We start from the raw sequence: 21,054 nt of genomic DNA on the forward strand, positions 1-21,054 counted from the left end.
AAAATGGGAGGGGAGGTGCTATTTAAAAGCACTTCACTCATCAGCCATGCCTGTCTAAGGCTGGAAAGGGAGGTGGAGGGCAAGTTTTACCTACAAGCATATACTTACCTGTGAGAAATGGAGTAATTGCTGCTATTTGCTCTTTAACCCTTCATATTTTTACTTTACCATCATATCTGGTTGAAATTGCCAGCAGGTTTGAAAGTTACTGGAGAGAACACTAGAACACACTTGTGGTGGCCATATAACCCGCATTTCCTTAGAAATGTGGGTACGAGTATCTTGAAATGATGTTCTCAGGGATGTACATAGAATCTAGATTCATCTTCTTTCCTCAGTTAGACCTGTATCAAAATAATCTCAGGTATGGTAAAGGTTGCTGGTTTGTTCCTTGCTTTAGTTTCAATTCAACTTAACCTAAGCTTAAAGAAAGCTTAGCCCCCTTATGACAGAGGCTGAAAAACAGCAGGTGTTTCACTATCCTTAATAGTGCTCAAACTTGCTTAGGGAAGAGATAGCTAATGCCATATCCCAGACTAATCCTGCATTCTCAGGAAAGCCCTCTGTTTGGTGATGTCCAGAGGCTGATATTTCACTAAAAAAAAAAAAAAAAAATACTTAATACTTTCAGCAAGTTGTTTTTTCACTTAAAAAATCCATTACTTCCTTCAGAAAGCAGCTCTTCTTAAAATCAAAAGAAAAATCAGCTTCTGAGACAGACCTTCTGAATCTGTCAGTTTGCGATATCTCTGAACAGAAATTCCTTGCAGCCCTAGAGTCATCATATCATTCTAGCCTGATTCCTTCTGGAAGCAAGGCTTGAGTGGTTCCACTGTATACAAGTGTGTATACACAACTTTTGAATCCCATGGCTCACCTCAACTGCAAAGAAAGGTAGAAACCTCAAAGATAATTTTCTGCAGGTTTCTCATAATGAGGCACCAGAGAGAAACTCTCTGCGTGCTCTGAGGTACCACTTGCATCACAAAAGCTCACTTTATCAGGCACCAAGAAATCCACACTGTGGGATCATTGCAGCAAAGATCCCAATCAGTCGTCATGAATAACTAGAAGACATAAACCCATTAGCAAAAAGTCCAGCACTCTCAGAATAGCTTGTTAAAAGTCATGTTAGCTCCATATTAGCTAATGGTCACTTAGCTAAAAGTCATATTAGCTAAATATACAAATAGTCTGAGCATCCTCTGCTTCCTTTCCCTTTGGAGTTTGGACTATTGCCAGGAAAAAGATGAAGAGCAAAAAGGCATCATAAGGACTTCAAGCAGGTGCCACATTTGCGCTTTTGTGATTTGTAACAATGTGGTCCTCCAAATGTAGATAAAAATATTTTTAGCACTATATGCTTCCTTTCCTTCTTCCAAAATGTGGTATAACAGTATATGGCCAGAGTCCATAAAGTACATACAAACTTTAGAACCCTAGGGAAGAGCATGGAGCTACTGGAAACTGCTGGCCAAATTACTTTGTTCAGAAAAATACATCCCAGACAGATGTATGACTCACATCCACTGCCATCTGTTAGACGGAAATAAGCCATCTTTGCCTCATTAAGGTAGAAATGATCCTCTTCTGTAGTCAGTGATGACCTACTGACCTGGACCCCAACAGCTCAGATCAAGTAGGTTGGGATAGTTGATGCTATTAGGACCATTTCCTTGTCAGTCTCATGAATGATAATTTAACCAAACTTCCACCCTCTCCGTCTGAAATAATTCCTCCAGGTCACAGCATTAGGACTCGGCCAACTTCCCCTCCCTTCTGCGCTTGGCCGAAGACAACTAAACGCCGTAAACAGTAACAGAGCATCCCTAATCATAATAAAACCTCCTCTGTCCCAGACCCTGGTGAAATTCCCCTGGATGTGGGAGTGATGTGAGGTGGGATTCACAACTTCTGTGAAGCCTAAAGACCAACTCGGGGTATTTCCAAGATATCAGCACCCAGACAGACATCAGGAGAAACTCAGTCAGCCCCTGTGAGGAGCAAAGCCAGAGGATCGGCTGCTTTCCAGCTCTCAGTCGAACTGGGGACTTCCAGGTGCTCCCTGCAGCCGGGGAGCCGCAGCAATGCTCATGAAGGGCTCCTGCCAAATGTGTGCCACCTGCGAGAACCGCTGACCATACCATGCTGGAAACCATGGAGGGGAGTGGACAGGCACAGTGACAGCTTTTGGATCCAAGAATTCAGGTTCAGGTTCAAATACAGACACGTTGCACTTGCAGTCTGTGTGGGCGCGTGCAAATTTTATGTGTGTGCGCAAACTACAAAGGGTTGTATTTCTTGACCTTCCTCAATCCCAGCACCACATTATCATTTTGGGGAAAAAGTGAAGGAAGAAGGGCCCTCTCATATGCCCATATCCAGCAAAAGAGCTGACAGGAACTGTAAGCAGGTAGTGACACAACACTGTCAAATATATGGAAAAGGGTGAAGTTAAGGGTTTTATTCCAGAATATCCAGTTTTTTCACAGATCACCTTCCATTCATTTGTGGACTCCAGTTCTGAACACAGCCTGAAGGCTGAAACACTGGAAGACACAGCTGCTGAGCTGGGACTATCCTGAAATTATGGGCTTTTCTATCATCACAAGTACAGCATCCAGTTTTCATAACATCAAATGGCTTCAGAAAGGGAATGTACGTTCTGTTGTTGCAAATTCTGTCAAGATTACCTCCCCCTGAAGATCAATTTCATAGCCATTGCCACACTACAGAGAAAATCCCTCCTGTCTGATTCCCTAATAAAACAATAGAGGCACTATAAATAACAGGTATCCAAGCTTTTCAACTTGTGACAATTTAAATGCTGGAATATGAATCTTTCTGCTTTTCTCTAAGAGTGGTGAATTATGGGATCAAAACATTCCTCTCATTCCCCACCACCACCACCTCAGAAAAAAAAAAAAATATGCTTATAGCTATATTTTATAAAGCACTTGAGCTGTGCTGGAGTGTGTCTGACTTGATACAAGCAAGCAAGCACAGCATGGTGCTTACTTCCTAGCAACGTATAAGCTAATTAGATGGAGACCCAAAAGTTCTGAAGTAGAAGGAGAGATTCTTGTCAACTCCCAAAGCACGGCAACTTCTTTCTAGCTCCTCACAAAGTAACATTATTCCTGCACACCATGAGAGCAATGAATTAGGATCCCCATAAAGCATGGGAAGAATGGCTAAAATGGTTTGGGAAGCTCAGCATTGCATGCAAAGATATTTGAGTACAGCAGGAGCTACATTGTGGTTGAGGGTTTGGGGATTTTCACTTTCAGTAGGCTGGGATTTGGAAAAAAATGGGATGTAGGTAGCCCAGAAAAGCACAGGTGTTTTTTCAAGCTTTTTAAATTGAAAGCCCCACATAAATGTTTGAAGAACTGCCATGACAGTTTTGCTGTAGACATTTCCCATAATTGTCTGCCAGAAGGTGAAGAGAAGCGATAGATAAATAAAATACTTAGCATTGTGGTAAATGCATTTCTTTGTTTTGTTTTACAAAGTCGTAATTTTATTGTTAGAATTAGCATAATTTTAATTAGGCACTGGCAGAAGTCAAAAGCTGGCTCCCAACTGTGCCTGCGTGCTCACAGGGACACGTTATACCTGCTAACCGTGGGGGAGTTGCACATGTGTGTGCTTTGAAATGAACTGCAACCATTTTGCAGCTTGCTTTCTCAAGTCTGACATCCCTGCAATGATATCCAAAACAGAGGCTGAGTTACCCTGAGCCTGGCAGGACGTGTCAGTGAGATGGATGAAGGCTATCTTGGCTTGGATGAAAAATCCATGACTGATAGCAAGAGGAGAGTTTTATATGAACTCTTATACTGACTGCTGATACCAATTCTAACACTGTTTTTTACTATCATTTTCCTTATTAGAAAAGTTCTCATTTTCTTAATCTTGTAGTTCTTTGGTTTACTGTTCCAATGCTGAGGTTTTTTTCTTCCGTGCAAGCATAAATTGTTACTGGCTGACTGCAGTCACAGCTTTAAAGCTCACTTCTGCAACTGCGGAAAGAGCTAACAGCTCTGAATACCTGATGTTCACGGGGGTTTAGGTCTAAACTGGTTTTCTAACCCTTTAGGCACAAACATTTGTTCCTCTGAGAATGTCCTTCTAGCTGAATAATTTTAATATCCTCCTCCTAGAGTTCGGAGTAGATTTCTCTTTTTTTTCCTCCCTTTTTTTTTTTATTTTTTATCGTATAGATACTTTTGTATGTGTGTCAAATACTACTGCCGTAGAAAGTGTGACATATAGTCTAGTGCCACTTACCAAATATAGGCTGTCTGGCAGTCAATTTCCAGCAGATAGTGTTTTTCTCGTGAGCTGTGACTAAGGCCCATATAGTTTTGATTTCTAGATGTCATGACTGACCCCATACAGCTGCTGTTTTCAGAGCTGTCATATTCAGGCAGAGGGTGTTAATGCAAACCTTCTTACCCTGTAAAGATTATCTTACAAGAGATTAATCAGGGGAAATAAACCAAGGAATAGACCTGAAAAAATGCCTAGCTGTTGCAAACTCTGTGTTAAGAAAAGCAATAAGCACATATACAATACACCTACATATGCAGACATACATAGACAGGTGGGTATATTTATGTACTTAGGTATATATAGAAGCACACTTCTATGATCATTGAAAAAAGGCTGTAATATTCACAGATTGCATTCAGTAAATAGCATACATATTCAAGTTACAATCTGTCAATTAAGAAACTTGTTCCAATATATTTTGCAGTCAAAAATGCATAAATTTCACTTGCAAACTTTCTTTTTTTAAGAAAATCTTTTAAAGCTGCTTCCTTTGCTGAACCTTTTTTAATGCAAACCTATTTATAATAGAAGGGTACAGTGAGTATCCTAAACTAACAATTATAGATGACGACATGCTCTTTCATTATCCGGGATAATAAGCAATCTTCATTCCTTGGAAACAAGCAGATTCTACAGCAAGCCTTCAACAAATAAAAAGATGCATAATAGATGCTAGGATCATATAATGTTTCTCTTAATTTCAGGCTTTCTTCTGGATGACAGAGTTATACTGTAGACTGCAGCTTATTTGGAACAGAAAATAAGATATCTTGAAAGTAAGATCTTTAATTTGACTTTAGAAGTACTATTATGCTTTCAAAAATGATACTGTCTTGCATGCGCTGCCAGAAGAGGTGTTGAAATTCGTGGTTCTGGGGGTGTGTATTTGTTCCTTCTTAGCTGACTATAAAAGCATTTCTGACTTGGAGCAAGTCCTCACCTGGGCAGTCACAGGCATTCTTCCAGCGTGGCCCATGAAATAAAACAGTTTCTTTAGCAGGCAAATTTACCAGAACAAAGAAAGAGTTAAAAAAAAAAAAAGAAGAAGTGCAAAAAGATCCATGAGAAAATTGCTGACAAACATTAGCAGGAATTAAATAGAAAATCATTCACTGGAAAGTGATTGATGAAAGCAGCTAGCGTCGATTATTTTTTTAACACTCCTACCCCATGTACAAACTGGCCTTAAATGGTAGCTTAGTTAGAGCCAAACTGACAATCTAAGAACATCAAGTTTACAACTTATATTCTGTTACTGCTTTTAGAAGAAGACAGTAACTATTTTTAGGGGGGTACATGTTATACAGACTCTATCTGGTCTGTCTCACAGCTCTGGCTCATTGCTTCTTTCAGCCCACTTCTGACGCAAGCCCAATTTCAGCAAAGGATTTACAAATAATTTTAAATAGATGAACAGTGGACTTCTGAAGGACGTTCTCCGTTTCTTTAAAGGAAGAAGAAGGCTGAAGGACTAGGAATGGATCTATTGGCGGACTAAAGAAGTCATGGCAATGCCTCCCTCCACTCTCACAGCAACCACAGGTAAACATTTTAGTGCCACCTGATACCATCATGCATGATTCCAGCTGTGCCATCCTCCATCTCCATGCATAACGGTGCTGCGTTGCCCCTCAGTAGTTGTCTGATTTGAGATATTTGTTATTTTCTCCCGTAGTAAAATTGCAGGATGTGCTTCCTCCCTCCCTCCAGCTTTGCAGCCACAAGTTGGCATGCAAAAGGACTGAGGCATCAGGTGTACTTCAAGACATGTTGTCACCAAGCAGGGGAGACACAATCCAGCTCCTTTTCTGCATTTCAGAAGAACATCTGTTTAAATGATGTTTGCCTCTTACATGAATGTCCCCACAATAACTAAAGAAACTCTGTCCTGTTGTTCCCAATCACACATGCCCGTATTACATAGATACAGTTTGCGGCTTGGTTTGCCTTGGGCCTGTTTTGTGAGTTTTAATATACATTGCAGCTTTAAATAACAGAAGAGGTAAAAGGAAAAGAGAGGTCATTTAAGAACCAAAGGATAGAAAGCACATTAAATTTGGAAACAGGTATCAGATCAGATGGGGGAGGAGAAAGAACGGCTCCAAGAACTGGATCTCCAGAGGGGAAGACTCTGGTCAAAAACCAGCAAAGAGTATAAAAGCTATCAGACCACACTGCAGCTAGTGCTGACAAAGATAAAATTAGTTTGTGCTCATTTCACATGTATCTTATGGTTGCACCCTTAAAAATCAGTCCCTCTACTCATATATCTCTTCTGGAACCTGTGCTAATTTTTGCAACAATTGTTCCCTGGGTTTTTTTTCCAAATAAATACAAGTCTAAAATGTACCAGAACGTATGGAGAGCTATACAGACTTCAGTACATAACGTGCTATCAAAACACAATGATTCTTCGGTTTTGACATTTCACTAGGTGGTTACCTATTCTTTTCTCAAGAAAAGTTGTTCCTTCCTGGTTTTCAAATGGTGGAGGACACTAATAATGGAGTTAAACAAAAAATGACAAGAAGAAAATATATACACCTATTTTATCCAAAATTAAATGCTCCTTGTCACTTAGCTGGGAAAAAAAATGCAACACTCACAAAATATTTTCCTTACTGGCTCGGTGAAGAACCTTCTTTTCGAAGGCAGACGTCTGGGATAAGTATTCATTCTGGTGAGCCTAGGGTAAAATGCCTTGATTCTTCAGAGAGGCATTAAACAATTAAATAAATGGAGTTTCTTCTGAATTTGAAAAATTAGAAGATAATTTAGGGTTTGTGTCATAGCAGCCGCAAAGTAGGACCAAGTTGCATGTAGACCATAGGATGAAGCTCAAAACAGGAAATCTGTGTGTTTGAAGCCATGGTATTTACTAGTCATTTACACAGCATTCTGCTAGTAAACACCACATCGTTAGCACATGCAAAGTATACGGTGGATTTTATAACCCAGAGCTCTGACTGATTCTATAGGAAGTGGCTGGTTTTATCTTTAAATCATTCCAACTCTTTCAGCTGTTGCAGCAGTTAAGATCTATTCTTTCTGCACGAGGTAGGGCATTGTCTTCACATCTAGACTAACATCTAAAGGGAATAGGGATCAAACTGCACGACTGCAAGCAGTACTAATCATTTATGCATACTGTTTGGAAACAATTCTCAGGTTTGAAAAGTGCCTTTCAAATAAATATAGACCAAGGAAACATAATCATCAAAAACAACTTAGACATCACCTTCTTCAAAAAGAACAAATTATAATCACGATATGTAACAGCTCTTGAGCAACATTCACATCCCTGTCAGGGGTTTTGAAAAATTGACAAAATGGAATGTGGATATTAAATGGGTTTTTTTTCTAAAAAAAATACACATACACGATAACAGTTTCCTGGCAAGCTGAACTTCACAGTTTTTGTCACTTTTTACAGCCTGTCTTGATTTATAGGAAGTGTTATCTCCAGTACTCGAAGCTACAGTGCAAGGGGAACTGCTGTCTCTGGCCATGCAGAATTGACCCAATTCTTCACAGGTGGAGATTAAAAGTGAAGACTCTGGAAAAGCTAATGTCCTCTATCACATCTGGCTTCTGGAAGTTCCACAGCACTCCTAGGTTATGAAACTCCGAAGGAAAAGCCTCTTCCATGGGACTCATCTTTCCCTTTGGATCTGTTAAAAGAAGGATGAGGCCATTTCTGGAGACTGTTTCCTCCACCCCTTGCCCTAGGACTGAAGCCCCAGGTTCACCCCGGGAGCCCTCCGACGAGCAACCTGGGGAGACAGGGAACTGAGGGTAATCCTCTCCTTCCTCTCCATAGACCACCCACACAAGGCTGCCCCACTGATCAGGGGTGGAAAGGCTACAGTTCCCTCTTCTGCCATAAAAGTGTGTCCCAAAAATCACATGAGCAGCTTCAGAACCAGCCAGTTCCCTCTCCACGGCTTCAGGCGGCATGGGAGCCAGGCCACCGATTGCCATGGCCTTCCTTCTCCCACAAGCAACTTCTTGCTTCTGTTTTCTGTTTGTTTGCTGGGTTTTTTTTCCAGTACCAGGGGCAGCCCTGAGGGCCCAGCACCTTGCCACAGGAGCCGTAGTTGGGGTTCACCTCTTCCACTGCCACCCCCTCTGGCTTCTGCTCCTCTGCGCTGGATCCGCAGGGGAAGGGGAAGGGATGGAGAAAAACAGGAGTATTTTGTACATCTTTGATGCACTGACCTTTGCTACAAACTGACTTTTTGCTTGAATAATGAGGATAAAATATCACCAGAGCATTTCTCTCCACTGTGGTGCCCACTTCCCTGGACCCAGCAACATTCCCCTCCCATCTCAAACTGAAATCTGCATTCATCGTACTGGAGGTCACAATAACAATGGATGTATTTCTTAGAGTCTGTTTTCAAAGCACGGGAAATGAATGAAATCCCCATCTGTTGCTTTATATCCTTCTGCTTTAATCCTTTGAATCACTAGCAGTGAGAAAAGGAGTGCTGGACACGCGAGAGAGCTATCCCATCTCCTTTCTGCCGTACTGCCACGGCTGCAAGAAGAAAAGCCACTCAAGCTGAAAAAGAAGGTGATGGTTGCAGAGCAGTCTCTGTGAGGAGCTCTCAGCTCTGGAAAGGACTCACTGGTCTGAAATAGCTTGGGTCTGTTGATCTCCAGGGCATGCTACAAGAAGCATCCCTCTGCTCACACTGATGATGACCATGACGTCTGCAAAAAAAGAAGAATTTGTGCGAGCTCTGTAACAAGTGAGGGGAGAGTGTGGTCGCCTGCTGTAAGTGTTGACAGCAAATTACCATTTTTTTTACTTTTTTTTAATAATTTATATTGAAGGAACACTTGTGTACATGCCAACAAGATGATATATGGGCGCAGAGGAGTGGTGATAATTGTACCTTGATTTCCCCCTGCCATCCTCCTGTGACGTAAGTTACTTTTTAGTTGTTATTTGCTGGCATTGTGCGATAGGCTCATATTTCCCTTGCGCAGGTATATCTGCAGCCTAGCCAACTTCTGTAGCCATAATACGTTCAGCTCAGCTTTAGCCTTTAGGCGCTAGCAGCTTTTCTCTCTTTAGTAGGGCTGGGAACAGGTGTCCTTTGTTTGTGTTCGCTTTGCTTTAGTTTGGCATCTGTGCTAGAGGGAGGGAGATGAAGGCAGGGGATGGAAGGGTGATTTAGAAGTGAAGTTGTTAAAAGGGATACCAGTGTCTCCTCTCCGTCCCAGGTGGATTTCCTTTTGTTTAGTCTACCAGAAGAGCAGCATACTTCCTGCTTTACATGCACAAACAAAAATATAAGAAAATTAAAGCAAAGATGTTGAGAGCTGTGGGCTCAGAGGAAAAAATAAAATAGGAACAAAACAGACACCCCCCCCCTCCCAGCTTCCTTGGATGGCACAAAGCATCATAAACAAAGTTCTACAGCTAATATGTTGCGGATACACAGTGATATATAATATTGCCCATAAAATTAGTCATGTGTTATTGCACAAAGTGGTGTGTTCCATAAGAGCTGCCTATTTAGCAAGCTTGATCAAGAACATTAAATATGAAAATAAGGAAAAAACATTTAACATTGTTGAAAAGTAATTAAAAATATATTTCACCATATGGTTCTCTGCCATTACTTCATTTCAGCAAAACAAATGCCTGGAGCATTTATTATCCCCCATCATTTTTTAAAGAGGCCTAATGTTCCCACTTGGCACAGGAGACACGCAGATAAAATGAATCAGCCCTGAAATGAATTGTGTGAAATGCATTTGTCTGAATTCAAACAGCTTCCCTGTAGTCAATAAATGCACAAGTACTTCCAATCTCTCAAAATGCATATCTCTGAAAAATAACTATTTTTTTGCTGGTTATACACTGTGTGTAATCTTTGACAAAGGCTAAAATGCCTTTAGCTTTATTAGGGTTCTGCTGCAGTCAGCATTACAAAGTTCAAGTTACTAATACAGCCCTCAAACAGCCTTGGTATTAAAAAAGCAAAACAAAAAAAAAATTATAAATAAAATACAACACATACATCAAAAAGCTTTCAAAGCACAGCTAAACTTATGAGACTAGGTTCATGCATGGTGCAATTATGCTCTTTCCTGCGCTGTGATGCCAGGAATAAATTTGACCACGGGGCTTTAAAGGATGGATTATAAGCAATTTTATTTTAATTCATGGTGGACAAGAGAAGAAGGTATCTTCTTTCATAAGTGATGATCCAAAGAGCAGTGGTTTGCAGGGCTGCATTCTGAGATTTATTAAAAAAGTGATGTATCACTGGCCAGTTAATGGCGGGGGAGGGGGATATTATTCTTTCGAAGAACAATGGATTAATAAAAAGGCAAACTAACAGAAAAAAAAAAGTCCTTGTTTTTGTCAAGTGTTAGGAACACCCATAATTAATGAAAATAATATATAAACACAGCTGGATAAAGATATTCATGCTGTGTAGATGATGCGGTAGTTTATGCGTTACTGGCACTGAAACATATGCAGTTTCTCTTTGTCTTTACACCGACTCCTTTTGAACATGTGAAACTTGATCCACCAGTCTGTATAACAAAGCTCTGCCATGCAAGACAACTCACTGGCACTGACCTGGCACATAGCTGTGTGATGAGTGACCTGAGACAGATATCAAAACGCAGCAGATTCTTCCTGGGTGAATGGAGGCAAGGAATGCATTGGAAGTGATGTCAGAAAGCCCTATGATGGCCTGTAATGGAGAGAAATAGTCCCTCCCCTTCTGGAAGCAATGGGGAGAGACAGAAGAGACTGAGGAGAAAAAAGTACATTAGATTAGTCAAAAAAAATCTGGCTTTTTCTGTCACTGTGTGGAAGGAGGCACAGAGGAAAACGTGGTGGGAATCAAGGTGATGTGGATGTGGGATTTGGGATTCTGAGTAGACGCAGCAAGAGCAAGCTTTCCCACAGTACCACAAAACCCATAGCATACTTATCCTAACAAATAACATGTCTTTCCTTCTGCCCTCTTCTATTCTACCCCAGAATGTAATTTCAGTTCAAACAACACATTCCATTCTCGTCTGAAAAAAAAATATGGAGGTGCAGCACTGGCTTCAAGTGGTATCTACAAGTGGAAAAGTTCGATCAAAATGTTTCAGCTGTAAACCACAATGGGGCTTGGTAGGCTGGAAACCCTGGAAACTGCCAAGTGAATCATTATCATTCACTGCTGACCACCATTAAAGAACATGGCTGACATTGGCAGACCAGGAAAAATGTCTCAAGATTATCAGATCCACGGTAAAACCATGATAGCTAGCAAAACTGTGTGATTTTCAGCAGATGCAATTTTGTTACAGTTCCAAATGACAGAAGCTGGCTATTCAATTCAGGCTCTACAGATGTGTTCTTTCAGCTCTGGAAGTCTGTTTCTGAGCAGTGCTTTATCAGCCAAGAGGGCAACACTGATGCAGAGAGTAAAGGTGGTGAAGCTGGGGAATGTAACAGATTTCCATCTTTATCAATGGGACCAAGGGCATATACTGATCAATGAATCCCATCAATAAAGTAATGTATTTTGAGCACAAGGGTCATTTGCCCTTTACATAAGAAAATAATCCAAGTTTGAATGAGCTTTTTTAGTGCTTTCAGTTCATGATTTGATCTACTCTTAAAAGTTTTGCTGACATTACTGAGTTGAATAGAGGTATGAAAAGAATTCACACTTTAAACCAGAACATGCAGACATAGTTCCTCAAGAAACAGATTTTATTCTGTACCAAAAGAGGAACTGTTTTTCTAACGTAAGTAGCATTTCCACTTCAGAAATGCATTGGTATGAATAGGTATAGCTATACTGGTAGACCATTGTAGGTGCAGGCCATCCCTGTAAAACAAATGAAGTATTTAAGTACAGAGTCTAAGAAGTTTACCTAATGTTTGCAAACTGATCTGAGATCTCCAGGTGAAAGATGCTCTAGGAGTATAAACTGCTACAAGATTAATTACTGGTAAAAATAAGCATTTTACTAATTCAGTTAGGTGAAAAATCTTCTGTGATTTTATTATGTCTTAAATCATCTATAATCTTCTAAATATTCAGCATGGTGGATTTGTGGTATCAAGCTAAAAAGCAGAGAGAGGAGAAGCGTCAATAACACTTGGCACGGCCACTTCTCAGATTAGCTGTATATGCCCACCAAAGGCGTCTCCTACATACCAGGCTGGGATATATGTTCCAGGGCCCTCTCAGCTTCCAGGCCCCTGCTATGAAGTAGTACAAAACAGTACCATAACGTTCCACTGTTACTGTGCATATTCTAGATATTAATGCAAGATCTGTTTTAATTAACTAGTATTTTTAGCTACTCAGAATGACTGAAGCTCACTTTTCTCCAGCAAGGATGTATATTGCATAAGTATAAATTAGCTCTATTTTGAGCTCAGCAGCAGTGCAGAAGACCATTGCTGTCCTGATTCAAAACAGTGAATTTCTGCCAGAAAGAGAAGGAATAACTAAGTGTCATCTCCTGATGAACATAAAAGCAGAGGAGGAAACACATATGTGATTTAGAAACAGGATTACTCATAGATTCAGAAGTTATAAATCCAATTACCTTGCTTGATTCATCAATAAATGGGAAAGTAGTATTTGTTTTATTATCAAATTAAGTTATTCTTTGGAAGTAATCCACTTAAAATAATTGTTCCCTCGCTTCAAGCAAAGGTAATCAGTAAAAAGGAACATAAAATGTCTTTCTACTGCTTTCTGCAAAAGGCTTTTTCACATTTTTTTGAGCACCAGATTATCCCATTATAAACAGCAGCAGAGAAATCCAAGGAATCCAGATAAGTAAATGCTGCTTTTATAACTTCTTTTGCTCCAACTACCTGGCACAATGGTTTAAAAGCAAAAGTTCTCACACCCTAGGTTCAGAATAAAATGGTCTTTTGGGAACCCTGCAAGTCAGCTACTACTGAATTTTCTGTCCTCAGTGAAGCAATGTTGGTGAAACCTTTGACTGCCAGGGCTGAAGTATTCTCAAGTGCATCTTCGGCTCGCAGGACATTACTCTCTGTGTGCAGAGTACAAAAATATTGGCAACACTGGTTCACCAATATTGACACAACAAATACAGGTTCACCTGTCTCAGGAGTAATAGTTTAAGTAGAGGCAGAGGGAGATGAAAAAGCCTACAAGTAATCCATTGTGGCTAAAATGTGTTCCTACAATTTTATGACTTACCTAAGTGGAACTTGCAAATGTAATGTACAGACTAAAGTAGGGAGAAAAATACTTAAAATCTTAACCTTTCCTTTTCTAAATCTCTTTTCTGCAAGGCAGCCACATCCTCTACAGTCCTTTAACTCTGAACCAGTAAGGTACCTGGAGTGCTGCCTCATATTCAGTTTGGTATGCAAAAGAATTAAACATCCCTCTGGTTTTTGAAAAGGAGATCAGCAATCACACCAATGCAAACAATGCTTTTATTTGCCATCAGAGATCTGATTCATCTCATGCAGAGTGAGATCCAATAGTTAGATTAGAGAGATTATCTGGCAGCGACCAGAAGTGTTTGTGTTCACTCTGTTCTAGCAAGACTGAGAAGGTTTTCATCCTTCTGCTCAGGGACCCTCCACTGGCTTTTTTCGGGAAGAGGTGAACCGACTTCCACTGCAATGCTAGACACGCCAGCATTGAGTTTAAGACAAAGCTGTGACTCACTGATGATAGATTAAATTTTAAATGTCAAGTTTTCTGACTATGGAGGAGTCACAGTCTGGAGCAGCCTTCTGATAGTGTAAGCATCAAGTAAATGGTCAATTTTAAGCTGGAACTTAGCCAGTTTATAAAATGTATTCCATGATGTCATTGTCCATGAAAAGCACCATGGTGTGAGGACCTGGTTCCATGACCCAAAGACTCCTTTTTCACCTGTATCCTGTGCTGCTAAATTTCTAGGAGCTGCAGTGTTGTATCAGACCACAGTTCTCTAATGGAAGCAGCCGTTGACCCTTCGGATATGTAGGCTATTCAGTATGCAAGTTAAGATCTAGCTTAATAATGGATGAGCTACAGAACTTTTTGGAGTTCAGTTATTTCAATGCAGCAATCTATTTCTGGGTGTCACTAATACTAATGTGGAGTTTGTATGTACTTGTCTAGGACCATATTTTTAGCTGGCAGAGACCCATCTGAAGGCATAGTTGCCTGTCTACAGTTGGAACCAAAATGTCAAACCATACAATATCTAAAAATATTAATGTAATAGCACACAGAAAAGTAATAATTACCTAAGTAAATACAAATTGATAAGTCAGCTTCAACTCGTGGAATATGCTATTCTATTTTTTCTTGCAATAGGCATCGATCATGTTAATTTTAAAAAATTCAATATCCAAATATTTTTACATAATCCAGTGAAATATTTTGGTTTAACTTTGAACACATTATGAAATTGTGCATTTCTAATGTTTACAAAAAACCCCCAACTTAGCACATTATTACAATTTTTTACAATTCTAGAACATTTACATAATCTTTAAAATAATATATCTCTAAAAATGCTGGTTTGAAAATTCTCAGAAAATACTCAGGTGTTAGCATCATGATTGGAGTTACCATTATAAACATTATATAAAAATTATAACTGCACATTCTGCTTCTGAGATAGTTTAATCCAGCAGTTTCATTTAATGATACTCATTCTCAAATGAAATTGCTGTACTTGAAATTTTAGGGAACCCAAATTCAGTGGAGAACAGTTTAGATAATAATAACCAATGATGTATCAGAACAAAACTCTTAGGATAGTCAAAGGGAGAAAAAACCAACAGTGATTAAAATAAATGAGCAAAGAACAAAACTTATAGCTATAAATTAAATCAAATACCTTTAGGCTCCTGTGAAGTCTGAAGAATAGCACTACAGGCTAATTTCAGGGAGAAAAATCAGAGGAGGAATTCTGCAGTGATTCTAAATAAAGTATACTGTGAGCACAAGGATTAACTGCAGTGCACTACATGAAAAAATAATCTATTTTTGTCATCTGGCTTCTATGACTCTATATTTTTCAGTTCCACTATAACAGTATTTGGGGTGTTTTTTCTCCTCTTCAACACACTTATATATGGTTTTTCACTGACAATTCATTTGAACAACAGATCAAAACCACCTCTGGAGTATGTACACAACAAGACTGCGTGACCAGGGTGGGCATTTTCCCTTGTAAAATTCTAAATTCTGAAATCCACCGTTATTTCCTGATGTGAAGTCCACAGCTCTTACTCTTAAATTATGCTGCGGACAGAATTCAATACTGAGGAGATTAGCAATAAGAGACTGAAACTGGAGAGTGAGGACCTGGGTCCCATAACATTCGAGGGCTCAGGCTGGCTGCATCTCTGCTAAGGAAGCCAGAAGAGCTCTCTAGTTCCTAGATCTTGTTGTGTGCCTCACCTGTGTGGGACCTCCAAACTGGGGAAGACCCAGACTGCTCTGCACCTTTCCTATTCTCTGATTTTCTCAAAAAAAGGAAATACGCTTCTCTCTGAGGTGGGAAACATTGCATTTTTTGGTTGGTGCACAGAGAGGGAAACCAAGGGACCAGAACCCAAAGGCAGAGCCTCTGTGACAGGGCAGACTTTGAACCAAATAATTAGAAGTGCTTTGGGCAGAAAAATCTAGCCCTTTCCTGCCTTATTTTTAAAATCTGGAATCAGCTATGAAGATTAATAGCACCTTCATTAACATACCCATCCTTTAGACTTCTGCTAAGTCTGTCTTATTCCACATACACAGCCATCCAAACAAGGGGTGTGATCTTAGGAGATACTTAGGCTTCTTCAGCTCTAGCTTGTCATTTCACAGAACTGGGCAGAACAGAGCAGCAATTAAATATCAGATTTGTGTTTAAAAATAGAGAAATTATTACAGCAGACTAAAAATACACAAACATTTTTGTTAAACAGCAGCTTACAAAACCCTGGGTGAAGACATAGAATAATGAGTTTTATTCCCAGAGGTTGAGTTCTTGGTGCGTTCATCAGTTCAGACTTCATTCATTATTGCTGAAGCACTTTGTGGGACAGACAAAAAACCTGCCGTCACTGTCTGAACATTGCCCCCTGCAAGGGTGGAACTCATGCCCAGAAGACATCAGAAACATTTACAACCTCAGTGCCTTCAGAAACCAACGTGGAAGCTGTCTTTTACACTCATTCTTTCCTCAGAAACTCACACAGAGCAAATTCATTTTTTCCACCAGCATGGAGAAAGCAGATAGTCACAGAGATCCCTTTCTATGACTAACAGCTGTAGGTCTACAGATGCTGGGCTTCATTTGGTAGAGTGCAGTCATTGTATTCTCTATGTTAAAAGGTGGTGAGCTCGGTTTTGATGTGCTGTTGTTAAGTGGCATAGCTCCATTTACACTTCTTGAAGGTCTGGACCGGTGTCTCTGTCTTGGTTTGTCTTTTTGCTAGCTGAGCTCAGTGAACTTCATACAGAGAGCACAGACTTTGAAGTTACCAGAGGCAGGTGTCAATGTTATCATCAATAGCACTTCTGACACATGACTTCAACTGGGATTCTAACTGCATTTTTGCCAATACACAATCCTTTAACTTCCTCTAACTTAGCATAATTGCATTACAGGAATTTCAAAGAGTTCTTTGAACCAAGGTACAATTAACATCCTTTCAAAAGACATTCCCACCCAGCAGTTTATCCCAGGTAAACTTCCTTTCTGAAGAAAGAGTCTGTTTAAATGTAAATCAGCTTCTTCACTTCTGGAAATTGTTTCCAGCCTCTTCTCAAATACACTTTCACACCAAAACCTGTCTTCAAGGCTTTGCATGTTATAAGGTACATTTTCAGCTAGAAAGCAGGTAAACAATGAAGTTAATTTTATAGATGTAGTTGATTATCAGAAAATCAGTCTCTACCTCTAGATTACGAGACCATGGATTCAAGTAAGAAAAGCTACTGATAGTGGATGTCCTAGGTAAAAGATATCAGTGGTCTTTCACCTTTAATCTAATTTTTAAAGTGTCCCAGTAAATCCTTACTGCAAACTTTGGCTGACTGGAAACTGAACGGCAGCTGTAGAAGACAGATGAAGAATAGCCTGAATGAAGCAAAGACTGAATGATCCTGTCCTCTGTCCATTGCTGGGTAAAAAGGAGACTTCAGCCTCCAGAGCTGTCATTTTAGCACCTTTATATAGCACTAAAATACACATTTAGAAAAATCCAAATGTCTTAATCTCTACACAGTGTCATTTAGGATATCATCTGACATTAGCTAATCATGCACATCCTCTTCGCTTCCCTAAGCCAGGCACTGCTGCTGAATGGGAGAAGATAAGGAGCCTGTTTTTAAAAGGTTTTAAATGACAATGTTTAATTTCATCATTATTTTTAGGAAAGAAGAACCTTTATAAGCCTTTTAAATAACAATCCATGGCCCCATGGTAACATCTTGGCTGGCAATTATAGGTGAAGGTACTGTACTATAAGAAGCTTTGAAATGTGATAAGAAATTCTTCCCTTTCCTTTGCATCTAATCCATGTTACAATTGCCAGTGTATGCTGCACTTAAGCCACGCAATTTCCAGGGGCAGCCCATTCATGTGCTGTGAACATTTCTGAGTTATACGTCGCATAGTATTTATTAGAATTTGGATAGAAAATTAAGAGTTTTATCTCATTTTTCTAAACACACGCAAAAGGGTTTGAACTATTGCCTTTATTTTTTTTCTTGGATTATCAAGGATTAACTTAATGTTTTCTGTGGAAAACAAAACACTCAAAAAAAGCAAGGAGAGAAGGAGAGGAGAGTTCGGGTCATATTTAAACAAAAGAAATCATTGCTAATAGCTAAGCAGATGCAATGAAAGGATAATTTCCACAACTTACAGCATTGGAGATCTCATAACCTTCATCTTTTTTCTGAAATATCTGATGCTATGACTAAAATACAGCCCCCTTCATCACAGGATTTTTTATCAGGAAAACATTGTTCCCAGGTAACACATAACCACTTCTGGGTCCCTCAAAATATCACTTAACTGTCAAGCCAGGGTAACACATTTATTCCTGGACTGCAAAGGAAGCTGGGTACCATTAGATGATCCATTTTAAAGTTCAGGACCTGGAGTAAGAAATCTCAATGAGGTTTTAACTGCTGGTTTTAGTGGTCTACAGTACATATTTTAGTATTTCTTGTTTGAGTCCAAAGCAGGAACAAAATGCTTACAAAGTTCATCCTACCTCTGGCAAATACGTGGTAGAGGAGATCTAAATGTGTGTTCCTGGACTAATTCTTTCAAAATGGAGTCAAAGGAGGATTTAATCAAGTAGGGTTAATAAATTCACCAAGCCCTTATGATCACTATGGTCATGCTTTTAGGAAAGATCACAAATGTCAAAGACAGCTGCTCTCAAAACCAGAAAAACGAATAAAGCAGAACAAGCTTAAGCTCCCAGAAACTTGTTCCTTGCTGTGCTAGTCCAGATTGTGTCTGGGGTGAGGAGATAAAGAGCACTGGATTCACACTGCTCCAAAATTGAAGCAGAGCAGGGGTGAATCAGGCCATGAAATTTGTAATCAGATCTGTTGATTGTTCATAGTGCTTTTAGTTCTGCTCTGTTTTAAAATAACTGGGGTTTTACTTGAGAAGAGAGCATATATCACAAACAGGTTAGCAGCCCTGAAGAGCTGTTTTAAAAAGCTGAGTTCTCAGATTGTCAGACTCGATAATTCCCTATGAATTCCAATTCAAATTAATCGATTACAAAATCCATAGGGTCTCTGGAAAGGGAAGAGTCCTGAGAGCAGACTTCAACCGGTAAGCATTTATTTTCCACTGAGATCAAGGTGTTCCAACTTGTTGCATTAAGCTTTTTTGTTGTTTTATTTTTCTTATTTGTGCTGCCAGATCACACCTGCTGGTGCTCCCTTCCTCCCCAGAAAAAAAAGAAGGAAAAAATACCCTGAACCTTTGTCAGAATTTATTTAGCCACTAGGTTCAAATTTTCCAATGAGACAGAATGTGGTGCTCATGCAAACAATGTGTGTTCATTTACATTTGCTTATGCTAATTTCCATACTCATTTCTTTGTCAGACAGACATTTAAAATATTGCTTATACATAGATATGTTTATACATGCATACATGCATGAATTCAGATACTATGTTAAAAAGTTTTTCTCTTTGCATACTTAACATACTTTGGTGTAATTGCCCAAAAATTATCAATAACAAAGAACTTAGCAGGTCCTTGTTGGGAGTAACCTTAAACAACTATGCTTTAATCATTTGGTGATCAACCTTCGATCAGAGTCAGAAAGCATTATGTATTTCCCCCACAGCCACGTAGTCATTTGTCGTGTACATTATGAGTATATGGAAAGGACATTCTTTAAACAAAGGCAGCAAGAAATAAAGTGATCTTCAATCACTGTCATGAATATTCTGTTTAATTGCTGGTGGCTTTTATTTCACCACATTGCAATGCCCAGTCTGTTGTTTTGCAGTCCAGCTTTGCAGCAGATCAAAAGCTACAGTGGGCTCTTCCCCTTCTCAGGAGGCCTGGAAACAAGAGCAGAACCTGCCAGTTGAGACCGATATCTGCTGCAGGGTGATGATGATGCTGCAGGAGGAAACAGATTTCTCCCTGACAAGACAGAAGACAAATACTCTTCCAACTCACTCTCCCTTGATTGAAATGACACATCGCTACATCTTTCTCTTGTACATGATTTACAATCACAGCTCATTATTCTTGACCTGTCCTTAACACTGTACAGTCTGCCTAAAATAAAGGTTGAATAGTCTTTTTGACTGCTCTGTTCCCATGGAAAACTTCTGTTTGTTTTGTCAGAAGCTGTATATTTTAAAAGAGTATCTACCTTGACAACTCCGAGAGACCTTGACTGTATCAGGAGAGAGTTCTGCTCTTTTAATAGAAATATCCCCCCTTGACAAGAAGTAAGTATATCGTCCGTAGCTGCCTCTGCTCTTCTCCTCTGTTTGACATCCAAAAGAGGAGATACAAACAGAGTGTGTGGCTGGTTGGCCATGGAGAAAACAGTAATTCTGTCCTAAAGAGGAAAACAGGCACTTCTGGAGGGAATCAATTCTCCAGGGAGCAGGAACCAGAATCAAAGGCCATGGTGATGTTGGTTGCCACATGCTATGGTCTTCCCAATTTAGAAAATGCCACATTCCTTTGAAGTGCCCACAGAAACATCTGTGGATTTGTGGGTTGGGCCCTGTTAAACGTTAACTGCTTAGTGCCACAGAGCAGGATCTCTCATCAGAGCCTGTAATCTATTTATTTGACCAAAATACTGCAAAAGAAGCAGGGTAAGTTTTGAAAAGCTGTCTATCCCCAACTTAGTAAACATAAATAATGTATTTCTTCCTGGCCTTGGTCTGCTTTAACACAGCAGCACAAAAGCAGTCTTGCCATTGCTGCTGAGTGCAGCTAATGGTCTTTTTGTCTAAATTACAGTTGGTCCCTCTAAAAGTGTGTTTCCTGCCAAGTGCGGTTTCATGAAACGCTGAGTCAGAGGAGCTGGGAGGAGGGACCAACAGCAGCAACAGCAGCTGGCAATGGACCCATAAAATTAATGGCACTTTTAAAAGAAGGTTAAGAAACAAGAATGCTTTGGGGCAAAAGGAGAAAAACTGGAAGGCAGATAAACTGTAAGGCAGGGTAAGTTACAGCGTATCGTT

At 39.8% G+C, this 21,054-nt stretch overlaps 2 long non-coding RNA genes across 3 annotated transcripts; one reads left to right on the forward strand and one right to left on the reverse strand.

Moving 5' to 3' along the window:
* Positions 1 to 4,598: 4,598 nt before the first annotated feature.
* On the reverse strand, positions 4,599 to 11,468 carry LOC115340713. 2 transcript variants are annotated; one of them, XR_003923140.1, is made up of 2 exons: positions 10,943 to 11,468; positions 4,599 to 9,614 (listed from the first exon to the last, which is right to left on the reverse strand). It is a non-coding gene; the product is annotated as an uncharacterized LOC115340713 (long non-coding RNA). The 2 variants fall into 2 exon arrangements; XR_003923139.1 differs by having other exon boundaries at positions 4,599 to 9,617.
* LOC115340714 lies at positions 11,245 to 20,158 on the forward strand. The gene is made up of 3 exons (XR_003923141.2): positions 11,245 to 11,356; positions 14,274 to 14,336; positions 19,851 to 20,158. It is a non-coding gene; the product is annotated as an uncharacterized LOC115340714 (long non-coding RNA).
* Positions 20,159 to 21,054: the final 896 nt, after the last annotated feature.

Source organism: Aquila chrysaetos, chromosome 4 (genome assembly GCF_900496995.4).
Source record: "Aquila chrysaetos chrysaetos chromosome 4, bAquChr1.4, whole genome shotgun sequence".
In the NCBI taxonomy this organism is placed as follows: Eukaryota; Metazoa; Chordata; class Aves; order Accipitriformes; family Accipitridae; genus Aquila; species Aquila chrysaetos.